The sequence below is a fragment of the Staurois parvus genome, unplaced genomic scaffold (genome assembly GCF_062004578.1).
Source record: "Staurois parvus isolate SC_StPar_1 unplaced genomic scaffold, SC_StPar_1.0 ptg000007l, whole genome shotgun sequence".
NCBI classification, from domain to species: Eukaryota; Metazoa; Chordata; class Amphibia; order Anura; family Ranidae; genus Staurois; species Staurois parvus.
The window spans coordinates 5,919,741-5,941,942 of NW_028317803.1; positions in this window are offsets into that span (position 1 = coordinate 5,919,741).

The following is a 22,202-nucleotide window of genomic DNA, read 5'->3' on the forward strand; positions in this document are numbered from 1 at the left end:
TCAGATATTCCAAATTTTTGGAGTGTATACGACATAAACTGCCAATGGATTCGGTCAACTGCTTTTTCTGCATCAAGCGATAGTAGAAGCGAGGGTTGGGTATTTGATTCAAGGTGGTGTAGTAAAGATATGATACGTCTAGTGGCGTCAGGCGCCTGTCTACCAGGAATAAATCCCACTTGGTCTGGGTGAATTAAGGTCGGTAGGTGGGGGAGCAGTCTGAGGGCGATTATCTTAGCGTATATTTTTATATCCGTGTTAAGAAGCGAAATTGGTCTGTAATTTTGAACTAGTTGGGGGTCTTTACCAGGTTTCGGAATGGTAGTGATTATTGACTGTAACATTTCTTGGGGGAATTCCCCGGAGGATGCGACATGGTTATATAGGATAGATAAGTGTGAGTTAAGATTGGGGGCGAATGTTTTGTAGTATTCATTCGTAAAACCATCATTCCCTGGTGATTTGTTTAAAGGAAGGGTATGTATGATTTTCCCAACCTCATCAGGAGAAATCGGTACGGATATAGATTCAAGTTGAGAGGGAGTTATGTGTGGTGTGCAAAACATTTTAAAGTGGCTTTGTATGTTGTCAGCATTTTTAATGTTACAAGTTTATTTCTTCTATTTCATGCCGGCAACATTTCTCTGATCTAATGTTTAAAGTAGGAAACTTGCTGGCCACGAAACAACTCTGGAGATTTCTCTGCTGGCCCACAGCTGTTGATCAGTACTCCAGGTAGGGTCTTTGGGTCCTCATGAGGTTAGGTCTGCTGTCATAGGACTGCCTTGGTCATTCTTCTCTTCTAATCAGTCCTCAGTGTTACCAACCTAGAAATAATGCTCATAATAGTGTATTTGCATAGGTTTTTTTTTTAGGCGGAGAGTAGACACTCTGCGCCTGGAGGAATGGAGTGAGGCTACTTCTCGGGGGAGCTCTGAAACTGTGGCAGGACAGGAATGTTGGTGGCGCATAGCTCTCAGGAAGCCTCGGCCTTCCTGAAGGGTTCACGAAGTTCAGGATTGATTGCAGCTCCTCCCAGTTGGCTGCTGCCTGGTGAATAACTGTAGTGTTGTGCATTGCCCGATAGGTGGAATGTGGGTGGGGTGTCCTCCTTCAGGGGGTGACCATAGTAACCTTAACTGCCTCCCACCCACCATATAGTCCAATGACGGGTGCAAGGTGGTTCTCTCGTTCTGGGAGGACGTCATATGATGTTTTCAAAATTCTAAAAATCCAAAGTTTTCCACAAATCTCATTAAGATCCGTGGGAGGAGAATCTTGATACTCAATCTGTGGAGTTTGAAATCTATTGTCAAAAAGATGTATAAGAAGCTGGGAACAACCATAGGAGACAAGTGCCAATTACAAAATGTAAAACAAAAAAATAAAGTAACGTACAGCAGGGAGAGGGCCTTTTAATGTGGCTTTAAAGGCTACATTGAAGATACACAAGTCCACTAAATTATAGGTTTTTAAGATGTCTTAAAGCGGTACATGGTGTTGAGAAACAGTGTTATGTTCTTGGACAGCCTCAGAGAGGAGTGGGAAGAGGTTGCATTAGTAACACTGGAGGACAAATGGCTACTCTGCACTGAGGAGGATGTAGGTTTTGTCAGTCATCAGATATCTTCTTGGTGTGCTGTAACCAGGAGCGAAATGACAACTCATGGGGCCCCGGGCAATAGGGGATCATGGGGCCCCTGTGTCCTTGCCCAAACTCAAAAAAACCTATGAAAAAGGTACCAGGGGCATCTCATGGGGCCCCATACTGACCCCGGGCCCTCGGGCAGTGCCCGAGTTTCCAAATGGTCAGTCCGCCCCTGGCTGTAACTGTATTTGTCAGCCACTTCAGGAAAAAAAGACACACAGGCCCTGGGCATAGAGATGAGTAAAGGAAATATGGCTGCCACTCATCTCTATGCTCTTGGAGGACCAGAGCGGTCACTTCCCATATTTTTTTTGTTTAAAGCACTAGATCATTGCTTTTTTTATCTAATGCTTTATATTGCAGAGAGATGTGGGGTCTTATTGACCACATATCTCCACATTAAGAGGACCTGTCACTAATTATTTCTATCACAAGGGATGCATGCATTTCTTGTGATAAGAATAAAAGTGATTACATTTTTTTTAAAGGGACAGTGCAAAGAAAAAACAACATTAAAGAAATAAAAAAAAAAAAGTTTAAAGTGCCCTCGTCTCCTCGTGCTCACACGTAGTGCTGAACACATACATATGCCATGCCCACATATGTAAACGGTGTACAAACCACACATGTGAGGTATTGCCATGAATGTCAGAGCAAGAGCAATAATTCTCGCACTAGACCTCCTCTGTACCTTTACACTGCTGACCTGTAGAAATTTTTAAAGCATCAGCTATGGAAATTTTTAAGTACCACAACTTCACGCCATTCCACGAGCGTGCGCAATTTTAAGCATGACATGTTGGGTATTTGTTTACTCACCATAATATCCTCTTTCACATTTTACAAAAAAATTGGGGTATATATTGTTGTTTTCTGTTTTTTTTAACAAAGTGTATTTTTTGCCAAAAATATATATATTCATTTTTAAAAACTGTGCATTTTGGTTTTTGGCCAAGTGAATTTTGAATTTTTGGTTTCAATTTCGGCACCAGAATTTTCATTTTGGTGTACCGCTAATTATGGGTTTAGGTATAAATGCTTCAAAATTTTCACCAAACTGGTAAACTGGTAAACCGAGACATCCACCTAGAACCCAAGGTGGGAACAAACCTTATCCCTAAATTAATGGGATTCTTCTTATATTTTTCAAGTTTCATTCAGGATGATGTACTAAAGCTAAACTAGACTGTTCACGTTGCAAGGAAATTTACCCCAGAGCTTAGTAAACATGGTTGAAGCTTCACTTTGCAAAGAATACCCAAGCGTGTGCAAAGAAAAGAAAATAAACAGCATTTGTGCTTACATATGATTTCGTGATGGACGTCAGTAGGGCTCTATCTCATTCACTATGCTCTGGGATAAATCCCCTTGCAAAGTGATTTTTCCTTGCAATTTGAACAGCTTATTTGCCTTTAGTAAAATAACACAATTTTTCCATATGTTTTGAGCAGGTCCTCCACACCAAGTATACCTTTAGACCATAACAGGAGCATCCCCATGCTCCACTAATTATTGCAGAAGGGCATCCATCTTCTTACTTGTCAACTCTCCTTATTTAGGTGTCAAACTAAAAATCTATGAACCAAAAATATATAGTGTCTAATCAACACTTGTCGCTACATAATATCCTTTCATTCGTTTTTGTACCTTATTTTTTCCCATATTGCAGTAGCATCTGCTTTTTTGCTTTCCACAAGAATGGTTTGGTTTACTTTTAGAAAATTTAGTTTTCTATAGAGAAAAAAATGGTTATTTTTTTGTATTTTCTGTGTAGCATTTGGGAGATTTCCTGTCACTTCCTGGAGTAACAACAAAACATTTATGTGAATCTATCATACATGTAAACATGTTGCTACATAATATCCTCTGCCATTAGTTTTTGTACCTTATTTTTTACATATTGCAATAGCATCTGCTTTCTGACTTTCCACAAGAATGGTTTGGTTTGCTTTTAGAAAATTTAGTTTTTTATAGAAAACGAAATAGTTATTTTTTTTTGTCTTTTCTGGGTAGTATTGGGGAGGTTTCCTGTCACTTCCTGGAGTGGTAACACAAAATGAGAGGGAACATTTCATACATGTAAATTAAGGCAAGTCCCATTTTAGATCATTGACACTGGAATATGTGTCAAGATTGGAAGATTTCTATTCCTGTTTCAGTGACAACAATTAAACTTTGGATTTACTAGCACTAGACACATGATAAGTCACAGAACTGTAACAAGATAAAAGAAAAAAAACTTATTGGAAAAGTAAAGAGCCAATAATATGACCAGGAGGATATTCTGTACACTGTATGTAACACCCATGTTACCATGCTATAAGAAATTAACATCTGAATTTTAGTCAGTTTATGAAAATCATAGCAAGCTGCAGATTTAATTGCAAGGTAATTTTAATAAAATTATCTATGCTATATGGAGTTATAATTTAAAGAGATACTTTTTGAGTATGATTTGTCAGATACAGGCAGCTTCCACTTTGTTTTTAGTCTCCAACTTATCCAGTTTATGAAAGCAACCCTTATTATATGAAAGTGGAAAAAAGTTGCACAAAAAGTGAAAAATTAAATTAAAAAGTGCTGGCAAAACAATCAGATTAATTGTGTACAAATAAATATATATAAATTGCTGCCCTACACCATTATTGTTATCAAGAAAAATGCATAAATAATGAAAATTATATAAATTAAAATAGAAACAAACAATCAAGTCCCAATAGAAAAATTGTGAATGAAGTCCCAATATTCTGTTATTGTGTAATCAAACACCGCGTGTCTTCAAATAAACCAAGTGCATGACCACCAAGTAATGGTAGGACTCTTACCTGGTATGTGAGGAAACTCCACAAGAAAAAAACAATTAATGAACAAGAATGCACATATTGGAGAGACGTATAAGATGGGGATAGTCTGAAGGGATCCATTCCACTCATTATGATTGTCCAGCATCTTTCCTCTGCTTGAGAGTTATGGTGGATACTCATCTTCAGGCCATTATTGTCAGGTACCGACTGGCAGTGACTCTAGAGATCCACAGGCCGGGGGTCCCCAGGGCGTGGAGTCTAAGCCCCAGTCTGCTTATTCACCAGAGCCCCTGATGGTGGGGATGGACTTGGAGCAGGCTGAGACCAGGTCGTGGCCCCTGAGTACACCCAGCTGTGGTAGAGGTAAATGCCAGTGGTATGAAGCGGATCAAAGCCTGCTGTGAAGAGGCAGAGCAGATCTGGCAGCAGCGGGTAGATCCATGCAGGATGGATGGATGGATGACACCGTGGAGAGAGAGTGAAGTCAGGCAGGCCGGGTCGGTAACAGTGGAGGCAAACGGTACAGAGCAGTAAGCAAAGAGTAATCGGGTCACAGGCCAGGTTCAGCAGCAGGAGGTCAGATCATCAGGAACAGGCAGAAGAGAAGTCAAGATGAGCCAGGGGTCAGGGCAGGAGACGGTCAACGGCAATCAGGGTCAGGCTAGGTCGGCAACAAGGCAATCTCAGGAACAGAACAAGCAGGAACAACAGGAACAAGACCATACGGCAATGTGAGCATTGCAAGAGCTGGTTTAAATAGCTCGCCCGGCACCGACAGGCGCGCCTGGGTCTTAGCGCCTCCTCGGCGCCGTCATTGGTGACAGGCGCCTGGGTCCTAGTGCCCGCCTGCCTGTATGTCTTGTTGGGATCCTACGCATGTGCAGATTCGTGCGCCGCGGTGATCTTCTCGTTCCCTGACAATTATATTCATGCGTTTATGACTCTTATTAGGGTCCACATGTTCTGGTAAGAGTCCTACCATTACTTGGTGGTGCGCTTGGTTTATTTGAAGACATGCGGTGTTTGATTACACAATAACAGAATATTAGGACTTTATTCACAATTTTTCTATTGGGACTTGATTATTTGTTTCTATATATATAATTTTCATTATTTATGCATTTATCTTGATAACAATGATGGTGTAGCATGGCAATTTATTTATGCTTATTTGTACACAATTAATCCTTATTATATAAATATCACCTCTACAGCTACAGCCTTGTTGATGTACTAATGTGTCCTTCTAGTCATCAAATATGATACCTATAACCTTATGAGGAAAATACATGTTTCTACTGTCTGTTATACAATTATACTCTCCATTATAGGATTAAATTTGTATATATTATAATGTTAATTGGTTCTTTTTTAGCAAATATACTTTCTGGTGGCCTAACACAATTATTTGACCAGAACCACAAGTCCATTTTTTCCACCAGCCAGATCAAAGCCTTGAATCCAAGCTTTCAAAAATGAATTCAGACATACACATTGGGCAATGTCAAACTGTTTTAGTTTTTCAATAAAAATATAATACACTTTTTGTTTTTTTTTGGCTACATGTGATCACTTGCTGGATACTTTTACTTGGGCTAGGCTGGGGCACTATGTTCAACATGTCAATGATTGAGTTAATGTTTACGTGAACTGTACCTGGACTACAACTCCTTTCTCCTGGAGGCTGAGCCAATAGATCTTGCTTGAGGTTAGCTAAGACAGACTAGAAGTCCTTAAAATTGAGTAATTTATGTCTGGGATGTATGTTGTGTGCCTTATGTATAAGCATAAACCTACAGTGGGATGATGGTAATACTGATAAAATGTAGAAGTGGGCTTTGGGTTGCAGCTTTCACTAGGCATATTTATTTATTTTTCTGGTGATGTAAATTAGCTTTAAAAGGGCAAATAAACACGTTTGTAAAAAAGATAAATACCTTGGCAATGTAGCTCTCTCTCCTTCTGGCAGCATTTGAATCTTGGCTGAGGTAAGTATTGTTGTTTTTTTTTTTGTTTGTTGTTTTTTCAATGCCTTTTTATTACCATTGGTATTTGGGAATGGGCTGTGAGTAAAACAAACTTTTAGTTTCATTGAAGACCTTCTTTAGGCCTTTTTTAGATTCTTATAAAACAAACAAAATTATTTAAGCAAGCTACAGTACATATGGGATTGTACACCCCATTAACACAACATAAGAACATACCTAAATAATAAAATAAACACACAACAAGGATTGTGGAAACATTTAGGCCCTTGCCCCTTTATTGGGTTTAAATCAATTTTAATTATAACATGAACTTTAGCCTTTAATACTAAACAGAACCACTGTTAGCCATTAATAGACCAACATGCTTAGTTACTAAGACTCAAGCAGCAATATCTTATACCAACCAAATAACAGATTACCAAGCACTGTCCACCCACAAAGTGGATGACATTACCCAAAAGCCAGGTTACCAATCTGGACTCACAACCACAGTCTAAAAACAATCACTCTACAATCCAGCATTGGAAATGTCCTCACCAGTATCTGAGAAAATGTATCAAAAACATACCTCTCAAATAAATGAAATTATAAAGAGGAACATCCTTTCTCACACAGTGGGTAGCAAAGGACATTTACACAGTTACAGGGACCTTAAAGATCTAATATGCAGAAAGCGATTGGCTAAACAACACAACTGCTGATTCTTACCTCTACTTTTCTTTTATATTGGTTTTTCTAAATAACAAATGCAGTAATCTAGAGGCTAGATAAAAGGTTCAGTGCAGAATAACACTTTTGACAGTAAAATAGTACCTTTCGTATAGAGATGTACAAATCAGACCAAAAAGAGGGACAACTGAAGCTACATGAGGGACAGAGGAATTGGGTCTTAAAGGAGGAACAATTGGGAGCTATGCCAAACACTGCTAGACCTCTGATGAAACTCTCCAGTTTACAACAGAGAAAAAGTGAAGTCACCAATAATGAGTATACAGTAAATCAGCATATTAATCAATTCACGTTATGGTAATTTTACAATGAACTGAAGCCCAAACCTAGAAAACCACTTATTTGTGGACAGAACAGTTACCATTTTATTTAGAAGGTCTAAGGTTTTGAATCCACCTAGATCATTTCCTTCCAGATGAACAACAAGGATATTCAACACATCTCACACTTGCAAATGGGAAATATGAGCAGCCAGCTATTCCAAATACTTACCCCATATACCCTGCAAGAGAAATGGAGGAAAAAAATCCTCCGCATCAGAAAACATATGAAAATCAACTATTCATACTATTTTTTTTTCTTATACATATAAAAATGCAGTGCTGTAAAATGATCAAATCATGCAAATCAACACAATAATAGTCCTGAAAAGGTGCTCATTAATTCTCAGTGCCAATGGAAAAAATGCAAACTAACCAGAAGCGCATTTAAAATACGCATGTGTGTAAGAAATCCTGGAGATTCCCCTCTCTCCCTCTGGTCAGAAGATGGATATGTGCTGAAATGGATGACGATAACGCCCTCTAGTGGGAAAACAAAATCCTGCAGGTCAGGAAGCTCCCAGGATAGGATATTCCTCTTCAATGGAACCAGGGCTGGGATTGAAATCACTCTGTGGCTGTGAAATTGGGAGAAAGACCCCTCACAGAGAACACAGAGAGATACTCATAGTGTAGTATATTACTTCAATTTATTTAAAAAAAACAAGTAAAACATATAATCAGGTGGCAAGTGAAAGTGACCCACTGACCCTCTTAAAATTATAGGTGGCCGCCGGGCCTCCACATGGCACGGGCGGCGAAGTGTCAACGACGTCCATAGGCTCCTCCTGATGCGTTTCGTGCGCACGCACTTCTTCTGAGGTAGAGCAAGGACCATTTTTCTTATTTATGATTATAAAAGGAAAGGACATGTGTAATAAATGCAAAAAGCAAGACGGATATAAAGAGCAGGACACCCATCTAAGTCTTGATGCACTCCCTATATAGATGCTGCATATCCTGCACCATCAACATCTTTTAAGGACAGATTTAAGTTACAATTCTGATTAAAGAGAGCCATTAACATGCAACAAAAAAGAAAGGAAAGTCTTTTGAATAGTTAAAATTGTTGAATCAGTTCTATTGGGCAATGTGAATAGCCTAAGGCATGACATGATAACTGCCTATCCTTCTCTTGCTAATCCGATTCTGCAAACACTTCTGTCTAGCAAGTTAACAACTTACCTCAACTAACCAGACAGAACTGAGTGGGAAAGCAATTCTACAGTGTTTTATATGCAGAATAACAGATTGATTTCATAGCAATAGCGATATTACATGACGTGTTGAATGCAATTTGTGACCCAATAGCAGCATGTAAACAAAGCTTCTAAATCCTTTTAGGAATTAAAATTATATGCATAGCCATTGTGTCTTTTTCTAAAAAGAAACTCCTACTAACAGTTTTGATGAACGAGTATGGAAACAACCACTTTGATACATGTCATATACAGTAACAGAAAAAGAGTTCTGCAGAGAGCCCTCAAAAGGAGAAATAACCAGTGTCATAGATATTGCAGGTGTTTATGCAAGGGAATTGAGTATCTTAGCAGACATAAGTGCAAGCAAAAAACTGGTGTTAAGGACATTGTAGGCCTTTTCTCACTGCTGAGGTAACCGGTGTCCTGAAAGACTGCAAACCTGGCAAACCAAAGCATGTTCTATTAAATGTTTTGTTACCCTGAAAATGTCTTACTTTAATCTAAATATAAAATGAAGGCCAGGAAGGACCAGATATCTTAGACAGGTAATTGCATAAAAATGCTATGCTAACATTCACCAATAAGAGGCACTGGTGGCTAAACTGCTTGCTCCAAAGTGCCACAACAACAACAACAAGAAAGAGCCAAAGCGAATAGCATTCTTAGGGATACTTTGTAAATACAATATTCTGGTCAAAACTTTAAACACCATTTGCCAGGCCATAAATGCCAAAATTCAATAGATTCTGTAGCATCTGTAGATAACTGAAAAATGCTAATCTAAAACAAATTCAATTTGCCACATAGAGATAATATTTTAAGTTGAAATACATTTGCGCCAAAACCAGTAGCCACTCTTTTACCTTCTAACAAAACCAACATGCCAATAAGGGAATTTAAGGCCTGAGATGAGGAGCACCTAGCTCACTAGTGAAATTCTGCTCATAGGCTTAATTTGTGATACAAACACCAAAAGCCCACGTTTGACCAAATCACATAAACAGTATGCTAGTTTCTGATAAGGTGGTTCTGAAAAAAATACATTGTCTTTTGCAGGATTCTAAAAAAATTAAATGTGGAGCAAGGCAGAACTGTGATTCAGCAGCCAAAGGGAAATATATGTTGCATTAGTCATCAAATTGGAAGACTACGGCATCACTTTTCCCATGCTCACTTGCCACTCCAGCCTTTCCAGATGGGTCAAAGGCCCACTAGCATTGGGAAAAAAACCTTGAGGCAAAACGAAAGGAGCCTGTTGTTTTAAAATGGGTCTCCTGGACAAAAATAATATCTGATCCTGAGGATTGGAATTCCTTCAAAGCCATCCACCATTTCTGAGTGGAGTTAAGGCCTTTAACATTATATTACAGAAGTCATAAAGCCATCACAAAATGACAATGGATATAACCATATAGACATGGTGTGTTATGACGTTATCTTCTTCTAAGACATGGATGTATTGCACCAATTCATCAAATTTGTTCTCCAATTGATCCGCACGTTCACCAATCTGGGCTATTTCCCCTCTAAGATCCAAAGCCAATTTGCCCACTTCGGCGGATATAGAGGCGGTAATGTTGTGTAAAAATACTTGTAATTTTTTCTCCAACGCAGATACCGTGAGAGAAGGTGAAACATGCGGAGTGGAAGAAGCAGAGAGAGGATGACTCAATGAAGGGTGTTCTAATGCCCCCTTACCAGTGTCAGGGGCTCGGGATCCTCCATCTGGGGGTTAGGAGAGGTTGGGGATGTTGGCTGCACAATGTGGGATGTAGCTGCAGTACCTCCGGGCCACCGTTGGGGGTCCGCAGCTCGTCCTCGGGGTCAAGGCTGTAATTAAGGCTGGGGATTGCGGCCTATGGAGAAACCGCTGCAGCGGGGAGGGCCGCGGGTCATGTAGCAGCGGGGAAGGGGGCTTCCAGCTCCTGATCTTCCCCATTATCTCTCCCCTTATTGTGCTGGGCCGGGTGTAGGGCTTGTGTGACTCATCCAGGGATGCCTGGACGCTAGCATTGCGCCGTGGGTGAGTCGCTAATGCTGGGGATGAATGGATCCTTAGGAAGATGTCATTGTCCCTGGCCATGCAGGAGCGCCCCAGAGTGACATTTATCTAAAAAACAAATGGGTGATAGGGGTGATAAACCCATGGGGCCACTTCTCTATTTTTTTCTTTTGTGGCCCTGACATTCTAGCTATAGTGGGATCTGACATACTAAAGAATTCCCCACATGTAGTGTCTCAAAAGAACATTGTTCACTAATGAAAAATTAAATGCTGCTGAATTTAGTGGAAAGCTTAGTCATGCTGTGACAGAGAATACACGAAGCATTCATATATTATTGTGTGACAACAGCAATCAGATGTGTATGGGAAAACTTCTAAATGTGTTTTTTTTTACCGAAACAACCCACGGTGAGAGAGTTATTCCACCTTAAATATTTAAAAATGTAACTTCGGGTTTATTATGGCTTTAAATAGTTAATTTGTGCCGTTCTGGTTCAATAAAACTATTCATTTTACTAACATATGCGTTTGCTGGGAGTTCTGTATAAATTGTATGTAGCTTTGGCTACATATTATAAATTATACAGCTCTGTGCTCAGGCAGCAGGATGGGGGACTTCTCATTCCCAGAACAAAATCAAGCAGGGCTGAGAGTTGCTCAGTCATTTATAGGAAGCTTTGTTTTTCATGAATGAATACAAGGCTTCCTCTGATTAACTGAGGTGAAGATTGTGATGTCATCTGCCAACCTCTCTGCCACTCCACCCCTGCCAATCAGAGGGAGCCTTGCATTTATTCATAAATTCAGGAATTGGATGGGAAATTTCTGCCCCACTTCTGGAACACAATGTTGTATACTGTATGTAGCTAATGCTACTTACTAAGGACACATCTATCAGTAAAGGTAATTGTTGTTTGGGTCAGTAAGAATAAAACTGGTGTAAGGCTTTAAGTACTATGTTTGTCCAAATGTTACAGTTATTATGTGATTGAAATATAAACAAATTATATAATTGAAAAGCACTGCACCATTGCTGCACAGGCCAAAAAAAAATACCCCAGGTACAGAATAATTCCAGAAATTCAATGAGCTCCTAACTTCCCTTGCAAGTTAAAAATAGTGCATCTGCTGCACTGAAATCATTGATGGTGGTGTCATCCCAGCCCAGTCATTCATTGCTGGTCCACAAAAAACTCCCCTTATTTTATGCAGATGAATATATGGGGAGGTGTTCTGTAGTCCAGAAGGAGGTAGGGTGCCTGGCAGGATCAAAGGTATTTTTATGTACCAGCAGCATTTTAAAGAGACAGAACATGGGGAAATATGCATGTATTGGAGAGATGAGCTGATTTTTGTTATGTCATTGTAATTTTTATTCACGTTTTGAAGCAGAGTTATAGGGTAACAGAGTACAGTAGCGATAAAACAAGTCCAATATACACAATACATAGCAATACACTAATATCTATATGTAGTCAGAGTGAAAATTAACTTCAAAATGTATACAATTGGTAGATGGAGAATCGTACATAACAGACATGGAATACACTGGATAATTAAAGACGTATCTTAAAGCTGGTGACAATAATTCATACAAAAAGCAAAGAAACAATAATATAAGTTAACTTTTAAGATAAAAGGACTGAGGTAAGGCCCCAGGCCTAACCAAAACATAAAGATCATAATTCTAAGCAAAGAATGACAGACACTTTAATTACCTAAGGTTTTCAGCCAGGGAGCAGAAGTTTGCCATGAAGATGTCAGAAAGGAGTATTAGGAAGGGATAACATACCATATGGAGATTGGTCCCAGGAAGCCCATATTTTATTAAACAACTCCAAAGAGTCTCTGACTTTAGTCATAAGGTGCCCCATTGTTCTTATGTCCGTGATAGTGGTGAGAACCTGGGATTGAGATCATCCCTTAATAGAGGGCCAGTGAAGAGGAATAAGTATCTTGGCAGCTGTCAGAATATGTATGATTAACCTTTTGGAGTGCTTAGATATGCCTCTAAAAGGTAATCCTAAAAGGCAGTGGATGGGATCCAGGGGCAGAGAGACCTTCAGAGTTTGTCTTAAGAGCTGCATAACATTAGCCCAAAAAGGCTGGATCAATGGGTACTGCAAAAATACATGAAGCAATAAACCTTTATCTTGTCCACATCTCCAGCAAATGTCCAACACTATTATAGTTATATGCATGTAATACATCAGGGATTTTATACCAAAACATGAGGATTTTATAAAAGTTTTCTTTATAAACCACATATAGTGATGATTTAGTCACAGTGTCCCAGATTTTATCTCACCAGGCTATGGGTATAGGGTGTTGGAGGAAAGGCTTCCATTTGCTCATATATAGCTGATAGTCCCAAATCATTGGGATAGTCCCAAATATTGGCACTTATACAGTATATTCAAATTTAGTGGGACACCCTAGAGTTAAAAAGGGTTGCATAACAGAGGGAAAATATTAAACCTGGAGGTTGGGATAAAATAACTGTTTGGGTATGCACTTGTGCTGTGCCTACAACTCCTCGAAAGTGCAACACATTGTGAGACACAGGATTAATAAATTGCCACAATTGGAACACAGCAGCTTGGACCCAGGACATCATTTGTACATAAGATAAACTGTCAGGAATTTTTGATTATAGAGACCATTTGTCAAAAAATGTGCACAAGGAAGCAAACAAAAATTTCCATTTCCAAGTTTTCCAAATCTGCAAAGTAAAAAGCATGGAGGTAAGAAACAAGTATTTCAATGATCTATAAGACATCTCCTTTGTGCACTAAATCAGGGAACACAGATGCACATGGCATATTTTCCCTAATTCTATTTTTATCTGGCAATTAATAGGTTTAGGTTGACCAGGAAGGTATGCAATGTAGATGAGAAGCACAGTAGTATTTATGTCTGGGACACCCAAGTCTCCCCTATATTTAGGGAGAGAAAGACAGAGCTAATTATTCTATTAGCTTTGTTAAGTCCTATACAGTAAAATTATTAAATATCTTTTGTAGACTTCGTAACTGTGACATAGGCACTGGGACTGGAAGATTTTCAAAGAGACATAACAGTCTTGGTAGAATGGACATTGTGGCCTCCCTGGAGGTATTCCTGAGTGTAGCTCAGGGTAAAGTTTCAGTACCAAAAGCGGTAACCCCGAGCTACACTCGGGCTTACCATGAGGCTCTGCTCCGGGATCTGTTCTTCACTTACCTTGTCCTGTGCTCCCACGATGTCCCTCCTGCAGTGTCCCTGGCAATGTCCTCCGGCAGATGCCAGCATCTATCATCTGGGTTCTATCCCCTGTCAGCATCGGGACGTATGGGTACGGAATGGCGGAAAATTTGAAAATGACAAAAAGTGACATTCACTAAATATGCTAAAATCACATAGTAAAACATTGCTGTATCAAACCATTTCACATACATTTTGTCCCGAGTGCTTTGTCCTGTGCCCTGCCTGCATTTTTACTGTTCTTTCTGCCTGGAAACCGAGAAATGTCCATGGCGTTCAAAAAGCGTCCCTTTAGGTCAAAATTCTTTTAGACCAGCTAGAGAACAGCGATAGTAAATTAGAACTACTTGCAGAATTGAGTGATAATGATTCGTGGGGAAATTTGTCATCAGACACTGAAAACGATTTTGCGACTTTGCTCAGTGATGTGCGAACTTGGTGCTATATTTCAAATTTCAGTGTTTTTGGTTTGATTATATTATTGAATTTAATTTATTATTATTATATTATTATTTTTTATGATTATTTATTAAATTATAATTTATGATTTCGTGTTTCAAATTGTAACATAGCCGGGATCTGTACTAGACTCTTGTTCGGACAGATTTCAGTGAGTTATTCCTAAAAATTACAGGCCTACAATAAAAAAACTACATATTTCCATGCAAAAAAATGTACCGCTTTGAGCACAGAAATATGTACATAATCAGACCGCTAGGGAGGTTAAAAACCTTAATCCTGAACAAGAAATAAATATTATAGTCATCCCATTGTTTTAATATTTTGCAAATCTCCTGAATCAGGGTTGTAAAGTTAGCCTTATACAAAGCTAAGTAAGTTGTAGTAATATAGGAGACTAAGTATTTCATGGAATTCTGGCACCAATGGTAAGGATAATTAGCTTGCAAGTGTCTAAGCTGCATAAGAGCTATAAGAATAGGTAAAGCTTCTGTCTTATCATTATTCTTTTATTAGCCACAAAGGAGCTGAAATCATCTAACAGACAATGCATAATTGGCAGTGTCGTTTGGGGAACTGTTAGGGTGAGCATTATATCATTTGCAAAGATTTATTTTTTTCTTAAATACAATGCCATGTAGAGTATATATTTGTTATTGCATATGGCTGCAGCTAAGAGTTCCGTGCACAATATAAAAACTAAGAGAAATGGAGGGCAGTTTTGCTCAGTGCCATTTTAGGGAAGGTGCCTGGCATTGCCTATAGAAATTTGATCTGTGACGAAGGATTAGAATATAGGGCCTCAATAGCTTGCAAAAAAGGTTCTCAAAATCCAAAATGTTGAAAAGTGACAAACATGTTTGGTCATTCTAATTAGTCAAAGGACTTTTTAAGTGTCTAAGCTTAATAACAGGACAGGCATTTGAGCCTTGTTCACAACATCTACCAGGTCAATTGTTCCTCTGATGTTATTCTCTGCCTGCCTAGTGAGAACAAAGCCCACCTGGTCTTTATTTAAGATACAGGGGAGCAGCCAGGACAGTCTGTTAGCAACGATTTTTTGTGAACAGTTTATAATCTGAATTAAGTGGAGCTATGGGTCTATAATTAGCAGGTGGTGCAGTGTTTGACTCAGTTTCTGTATTACAGTAATATAAGAATGTAAAAACTGAGGCTGAGCCACTTCTCCATTGGATAGATGGTTATATAAGTCTAAAAAAAAGGAGCCAAGATAGATAAGAAGCTTTTGTAATAATAAAAATGAAGATTATCTGTGCAAGGGGATTTGTGTGTGGGAATGAGTTTGACTGCCACAGTGAGCTCCTCCAGGGTAATATCGACAATTAGGGAGGTTAGATTAGCCATGGATAATTTAGGAAATCTAACGTTAGACATAAATTTATCAAATGCCTCCTGCATAAAAAGGGGGTGGGCCTCCAGGGACAGACAGTTGTATAGCTTACTATAATATTTCCTCAACGGTTAAAATGGACAGAGACTCATTTTAGGCATGTGACAGCAGAATTACATTGCCCTCCTAAAAATGCTTTGTGGGCCTTCCACAGAGTAGAGGTCGCAATTGGTGACCCCTTGTTTAGGTGATAGTTGTACCCTTGTAGCCTCACTATGAAGAAGGGTCTACTTTAGTCTCCAGTGGAAAATTCTAAGGGTAATGTGAGACATCTTCAGACATTAGACTATTGGAGAATGGTCTGACCAAGTAATTTAATGTATTTCAGAATACTGCAAATTTAAAGGACCCCCATCTTGAACGTGTGTTTCTTGTATTAGTATTATGTCAGCCTGCAAGATCCTAAATTCTTTTAGGGCTAACCATTTCTTCCTTATAGAATGTAAGCCTTTAACATTATATATTGCAACGCAGCCAATGATAGCCACACCAGGGGAGTACTAACTGTCTGGTGTGCCAGTATAAAACAAAAAGGTGTAAAATGTAAACAGTTAAAAAACTATTACCAATTCTGAAGTTGGCTATGGGTCTCTCAAATATTCAGTGTCTTAGGGTCTTTCTGATGGGGCTGGTGGAGGATCTATCAGCTGCCTGTTATACTAAAAAAACTACTATGTATATTCTGCTTTTATGACAAAAAAGACTACTAACATTGAAATGGTCCTTTCCACCAACCCTCTCGATGTAGAAACAAATGATTAATACTGCTCCCCCACTTTAACAACTTACATGCACTAGTAGAGGGTCTCTAAAAGCTTTACAAAATGTGAGGGCCTTGGCCCAACTCTCTGCTTACTATTTAACCCTGACCATGTCTTATTGTGTATACTTTTAAAACCTTAACCAAAAAAACAAGTAACTGAAAGTTAAACTATGGTCTATGGAAGACCCAAATAGTAAGTAGAGCATTGTCAAAAGTCCTGAGGGATTCAAACTTCTCAGGATTCCATAGAAATGTCCACGGAATGGAAGGAGGCTACATAGGGAAAGCTTTGAGGTGGAGGATGAATAATCTTGAAATTAGTCTGTAAAAGTATACAAAAATGTACACAGATGAATATGGATATAAAGACATATTAGTCTGTCAACAAGAGGGTGAGAGAATTAATTAGCAGATCACCCTATAGTCTCAGGAAGAAGGCCTGGATTGAGAGGCACAAAACAACCAAAGTGGCTCTAACAGTTTGCATTAAAACAGATGGTTTAGTTTACAAACGTTTCTAAATGTATGTGTAAGCCATAGTATCCACATCAAGGGGACTCTGTATATACTTCGATCCAAACTCTGAATTTTCTGAGCCTCCTGCTCCAGACATAAAAATGGAAAGATTTAGGGAAGGTATGCCTGGAGGGAGCTCCCCCCTCCTTAAAGGCACAGGGATGCATGTGACACCTAGCAAGAGCACAATGGCAGCAAAGGCATCCTGTGCGTCCCTGCACCCAATTAGTCCAACTGTACAAAAATGAGGCAACCATTACAACCTATAACTGGCTTTTGCATCAAGCTGCATATGGAAGGACAATACACATCATAATGAATTTCCCAGCACACTTACCAGTCAGCCAGCAAAACAACCAAGGGTCATACCACAGTATATATACAGAGGTCTCTTGATGTGGGCGCTGCGGCTTACACATATATTTGCAAATGTGTGCAAACAAAACCCTTTGTTTTTATTGCGAACTGTTAAAGAGAGACACTTTGGTTGTGTTGCAGGCTGGCTGGTAAGTGTACTGGGAAACCCTTTGTTTGTAGTGTTCATATCTTGCTTGGAGTTGTGGTCAGATGTGGTCTTCTTTGAGGGCTTCCTCTGGAAGTGGTGAATGTTCCACATTTTTGAGAAAGACTTCTTCTTGAAGGTTGCAAATACTATTTTGGGTTCCATCTTTGGTAACTTTAAGCTGGAAAGGAAATCCCCAGCAATATGGAACATGGTTCTTCTGGAGGTGTGCTATGATAGGTCAAATAATATGTCATTTGGTGAGAGTGGTGGGAGATAAATCACTAAAGATTGGATCTTCTCACCTTTATACTGTAGTCTATCATGGATTTGTTAAGGGTATTTGTCAGAATGACCTCCTTGCTGCCATAATAATGAAAACACATAATGATATCTCTACGTCTCAATCCTACCAGAAGTTTAGGGCTTAAGGAGCAAAATGCAAAATCAAGACACCAGTCAATGTTAGGGATATATTGGGCCAGAGAGGAGAGTAAGCCCAACAAGTAGGTTTGAAGTTTTGCATCCCCTTTGGGACAAATAGGGGATACATAGGTTCAGAATTTTTTCTCTGTTTTTCAAATCTTCTTGCTGGAGCTGCAGCTGAAATACTGTTTTCAAGATGGTCTGATTGATGGTGGTGCATTTTTCAATCAAAGTTACTTCTCCCCTTAATACCTGCACAACTTTGCTCACCTGTGTTGATATACTATGTGTAATGTTCTGTAAAAGTGCCTGGAGTTTTTCATCTAGTACATCCACCATCAAATATGGCACTAAGAGAGGTGGAAAAGGGATAGAGATTACACAGTCCTCCTCTCAAGGGTCATGGAGCTGAGCTGTATATTTCGCCAAGAGGTCCTGCAAACCTGAGGCAGGGGATGCAGGCTGTGTCAGAATTTTTTCCATGATAGAAGTCTTCTGCACTCTGGAAGGTGAATTTGAGAACTTCTGCCACCTGATTTTACCCATATGGTGTAGTGGTGCGTGCATCAGCAGGTCCAGGGTTTCTTGTGCTGTTTACCACTGTAGTTTTCTGAGCAGGATAGAGGAAAAGCAGACCCATGATAGAGCTCAAAGCTTATGCATCTGCTATCTTGGGTGCATGTGCCCCTGAGCTGTATGCCTGTTTGTTTTTTTTTGTAGGGTGAATACCAGACATACACATTAAATGTGTTATTAAACATTCATAGAATTACGTGACATTTGAGTTTACATTTATTTAAAATATAAAAAACCTATTATTTTCATATTTAATACACAGTAATACTGACTAGCTCTATGAAACATTCAGTGCTTTGATTAAAGACCAACATTAAAATGTCATATTTCGATTGAGTAGCCACATTTTGGAGGACTCTTAATTTCATCTTTCTGGAGTACATTAAATGGATGTGGTTATATTTAAGGTTATATTTAGTGGTCTGATATACAGAGAAAAAATAGTAATAATACATTAAAATGTCTCAGGTTATTCATGATATTAAAATATTAATAGGGTGAAGTCAGTGGGCTAATTTGTCATTTTACTGGAATTCCTCAGAGACTGATTAGTTATATTCCTTTTATTCCTTTTCCTCAGATCACCAAAACTGATATTTAAGCCAGATATTTTTTTTTCATTATGGGTGTTGTGGGAACAGATATCTGAAATATAGAATAGAAATAAAATGGGAGTACAAGAATGATAATAATCCACCTTTCAAAATGTTGCATTGTGCATTGCAAAATGTTGCAGTCCTTTAAAGTTGTATTGACATTTATGAGATTCTGTATTTTTACAGGTTAAAAGAATAAAATAAATGGTAAAGATTATAAACGTTTATTACCTATGGGATCTCATTTATTAAAGTTTGGTAGTCCAGCAAACCTATGTTTAAAATCAATACAGATCCTCAAGGCTGCCAAATATTTTACAGCTCCACCTAATTTTGTAGAGTATCTAAACCCAAGAACAAATACTGATAGTATTGAAGATTACTAGTTCTTAGATGTGGAGGCTGCATTGGTGTTCTTTGTTCACACTTTTCCCTCTTTTTTTAACCTAATCCTGCCATCAACATAATTCCTGTCCTAGGATGACAACTGTACTGAGCAGGGTTGTCATTCTAGCACAGGGAGTGTGTTAAGACTACATAATACTTCCCTTATTTCTCCATAACATGGAGAGGTGTTTTATAGTTTATATGTATAGCAGGAAACAATGATAATTAACAGTCCATAGGCAGAGAGTACATGAAGCTAACAATACTTCTGAATAAATGAACAGCAATTTGTTGTTTTACACTTGTTGAACAGATATAATTAAACCATTTCAACTGTATATTTGACAGACAAAATGGGAAAAAATAAGAGAATTTTATTGCTAGAGGTTGCATACACTTTAAGGCCTCAGAGGCGTATTGGTTAGGAGTACTTGCACTTCACAATTTATAAGGCGCTAGTACAGTCACAAATGCCATGTGTGTAAAACTTACCTATTGAGACAGATGTCAAACAGGTACATCCCTTGGAATGCTAACTTTTTGTTGGGTGGGTCTATCAACACTTTCCTTCAAAATGAAATTTTTTTTTTTACATTTCATTCCTCTACCCCAGGCTTTCTTTATCATTTCTCCAGCCCAGCCATTCTTTATCATTTCTCTACTTCAGCCATTTTTCACCAGGCTAAAAACTGAGATTTCTGTTGTATATATTTGTAAATACATGTAGAAGCCACACTGGGGCTTATTTACTAAAACTAGAGAGTGCAAAATCTGGTGCTGCTCTGCATAGTAACCAATCAGCTTCCAGATTTTATTGCCAAAAGCTTAACTAAACAAGCTGAAGTTAGAAACTGATTGCCTACCATGCACAGCTGCAGCATATTCTGAATGCACCGTTTTAGTAAATCTACCCCACTGTCAATTTAAGGCTGCTCTGATATGTGTGGTCTTCAACTATGGACATTTATAACAATGCAAAGACAGATAGCAGGCTCACCTGGAGGCAGCCCTTTCTAGAGCCATGCACCACAAGCCAAGCATTCATATACAAGCTCTGCATTTCTTAACAATGAACATTTTTTTTTACTGATTATTGCCATTTATATATTGTAAATTTAAAACAGCATTATTATACCTGCGCTTGGATTAATACACAGAATATAAAACTTAAAAAATAAAATAAGATCAAAGAAAAGCAGCTCGCATAACAGGAAATATAAATAATAAAAAATATAAAATTGCAGCACTAATCAAAGACATATAGTCATAAACTTCAAATAATCAGAAAAAAATCTATTATAATGTCCCAAGCGGAGCTCACACTCTCCACCATCACCAAAGCACCCGAATGGCTAAGCCTCTTAACAGACGTTCTGACCGAAACACACCGGTCAATAAACACAGCTCTAAATGAGGGATGAATAATGCAGATAAGCTGGCAATCCTTCCCAAGATAGATTTCAATCTTCCTCTCAAAAGATCTAATATACACTGAGTTTAAGGTTACATCTAAGGGTTCGCCATTCCAAAGGGAATTGAAAAAATAGGTAATGAATGGGGCCAAAGTCAGATTGGGTATAACATTAAGGATTCATCCAGCTTTTTTCAGCATTTGTAGTGAGACTTCAAACTCAGGCCAATTCTGACATTTTTCAAATACTGTACATATAAATTTCTGCATTTTTTGCTAAAAAGTTATTTAAAACCCCCAAATATTATATACTTTCTGAAAGCAAAAGCCCTGGGGTATAAAATGGTTGTTGTTGCAGTTTTTTAGGTCACACAATATTTGCGTAGTGGTTTATAAAACAATTAAAATACACTTTAATACATTTTATTGCACACATATACAATATAATAACCCATTTCTGGCAAAATTTAAAAGAGGATGTTACGCCAAGTCAATAGATTCCTAACAGGTCATGCTTTAAAATTGTTCATGCCCATGGAATGGCAACAAACTACTATACAATACATTAATCATGGGAGACACTTTAAAAGCCATTACAGGTTACCAGTTTAGAGGTAAACAGGAAGTCTGGCACCAGAATTATTGAGTTCACTCTGATGTTCACCACCATACCTCATGCATGTGGGATCTTCGTGTGTGTTTGCTTTTGACCATGAGCACAGGAGGATGGGAACATTAAAAAAAAAATTTAATTTATTTACTTCTTTTACACTGTCCCTTTAATTTTTGGGGGATCAACTTTTTTCCCCATCAGTGATATGGGGTATATCCACTTTTGCTCAGACACCGCAGCCCATTCATGTGAATGGGCTGCTGTGCCCTTGTTTCCTGCACAAAAAAAGTTGCATGCACATTTTTAAAAACACAGCCACATGATCTTTTTGACCATGCTGTTTCCCTATGGTTCCTGCACCTTTGATTGTGCTGAGGGCTGAGATGCATGGGGGTGCGCGTCTCGTATTTGTACATACTGTGTATATGTATATATATATATATATATATATATATATATACAGTTGCAAGAAAAAGTATGTGAACCCCTTGGGATTACGTGGAGTTTTGCATGAATTGAGCATAAAATGTGCTCTGAAAGTCATCTAAGTCACAACAATAGAAGAACACAGTCTGCTGAACATAATACTACACAAACATTAGAT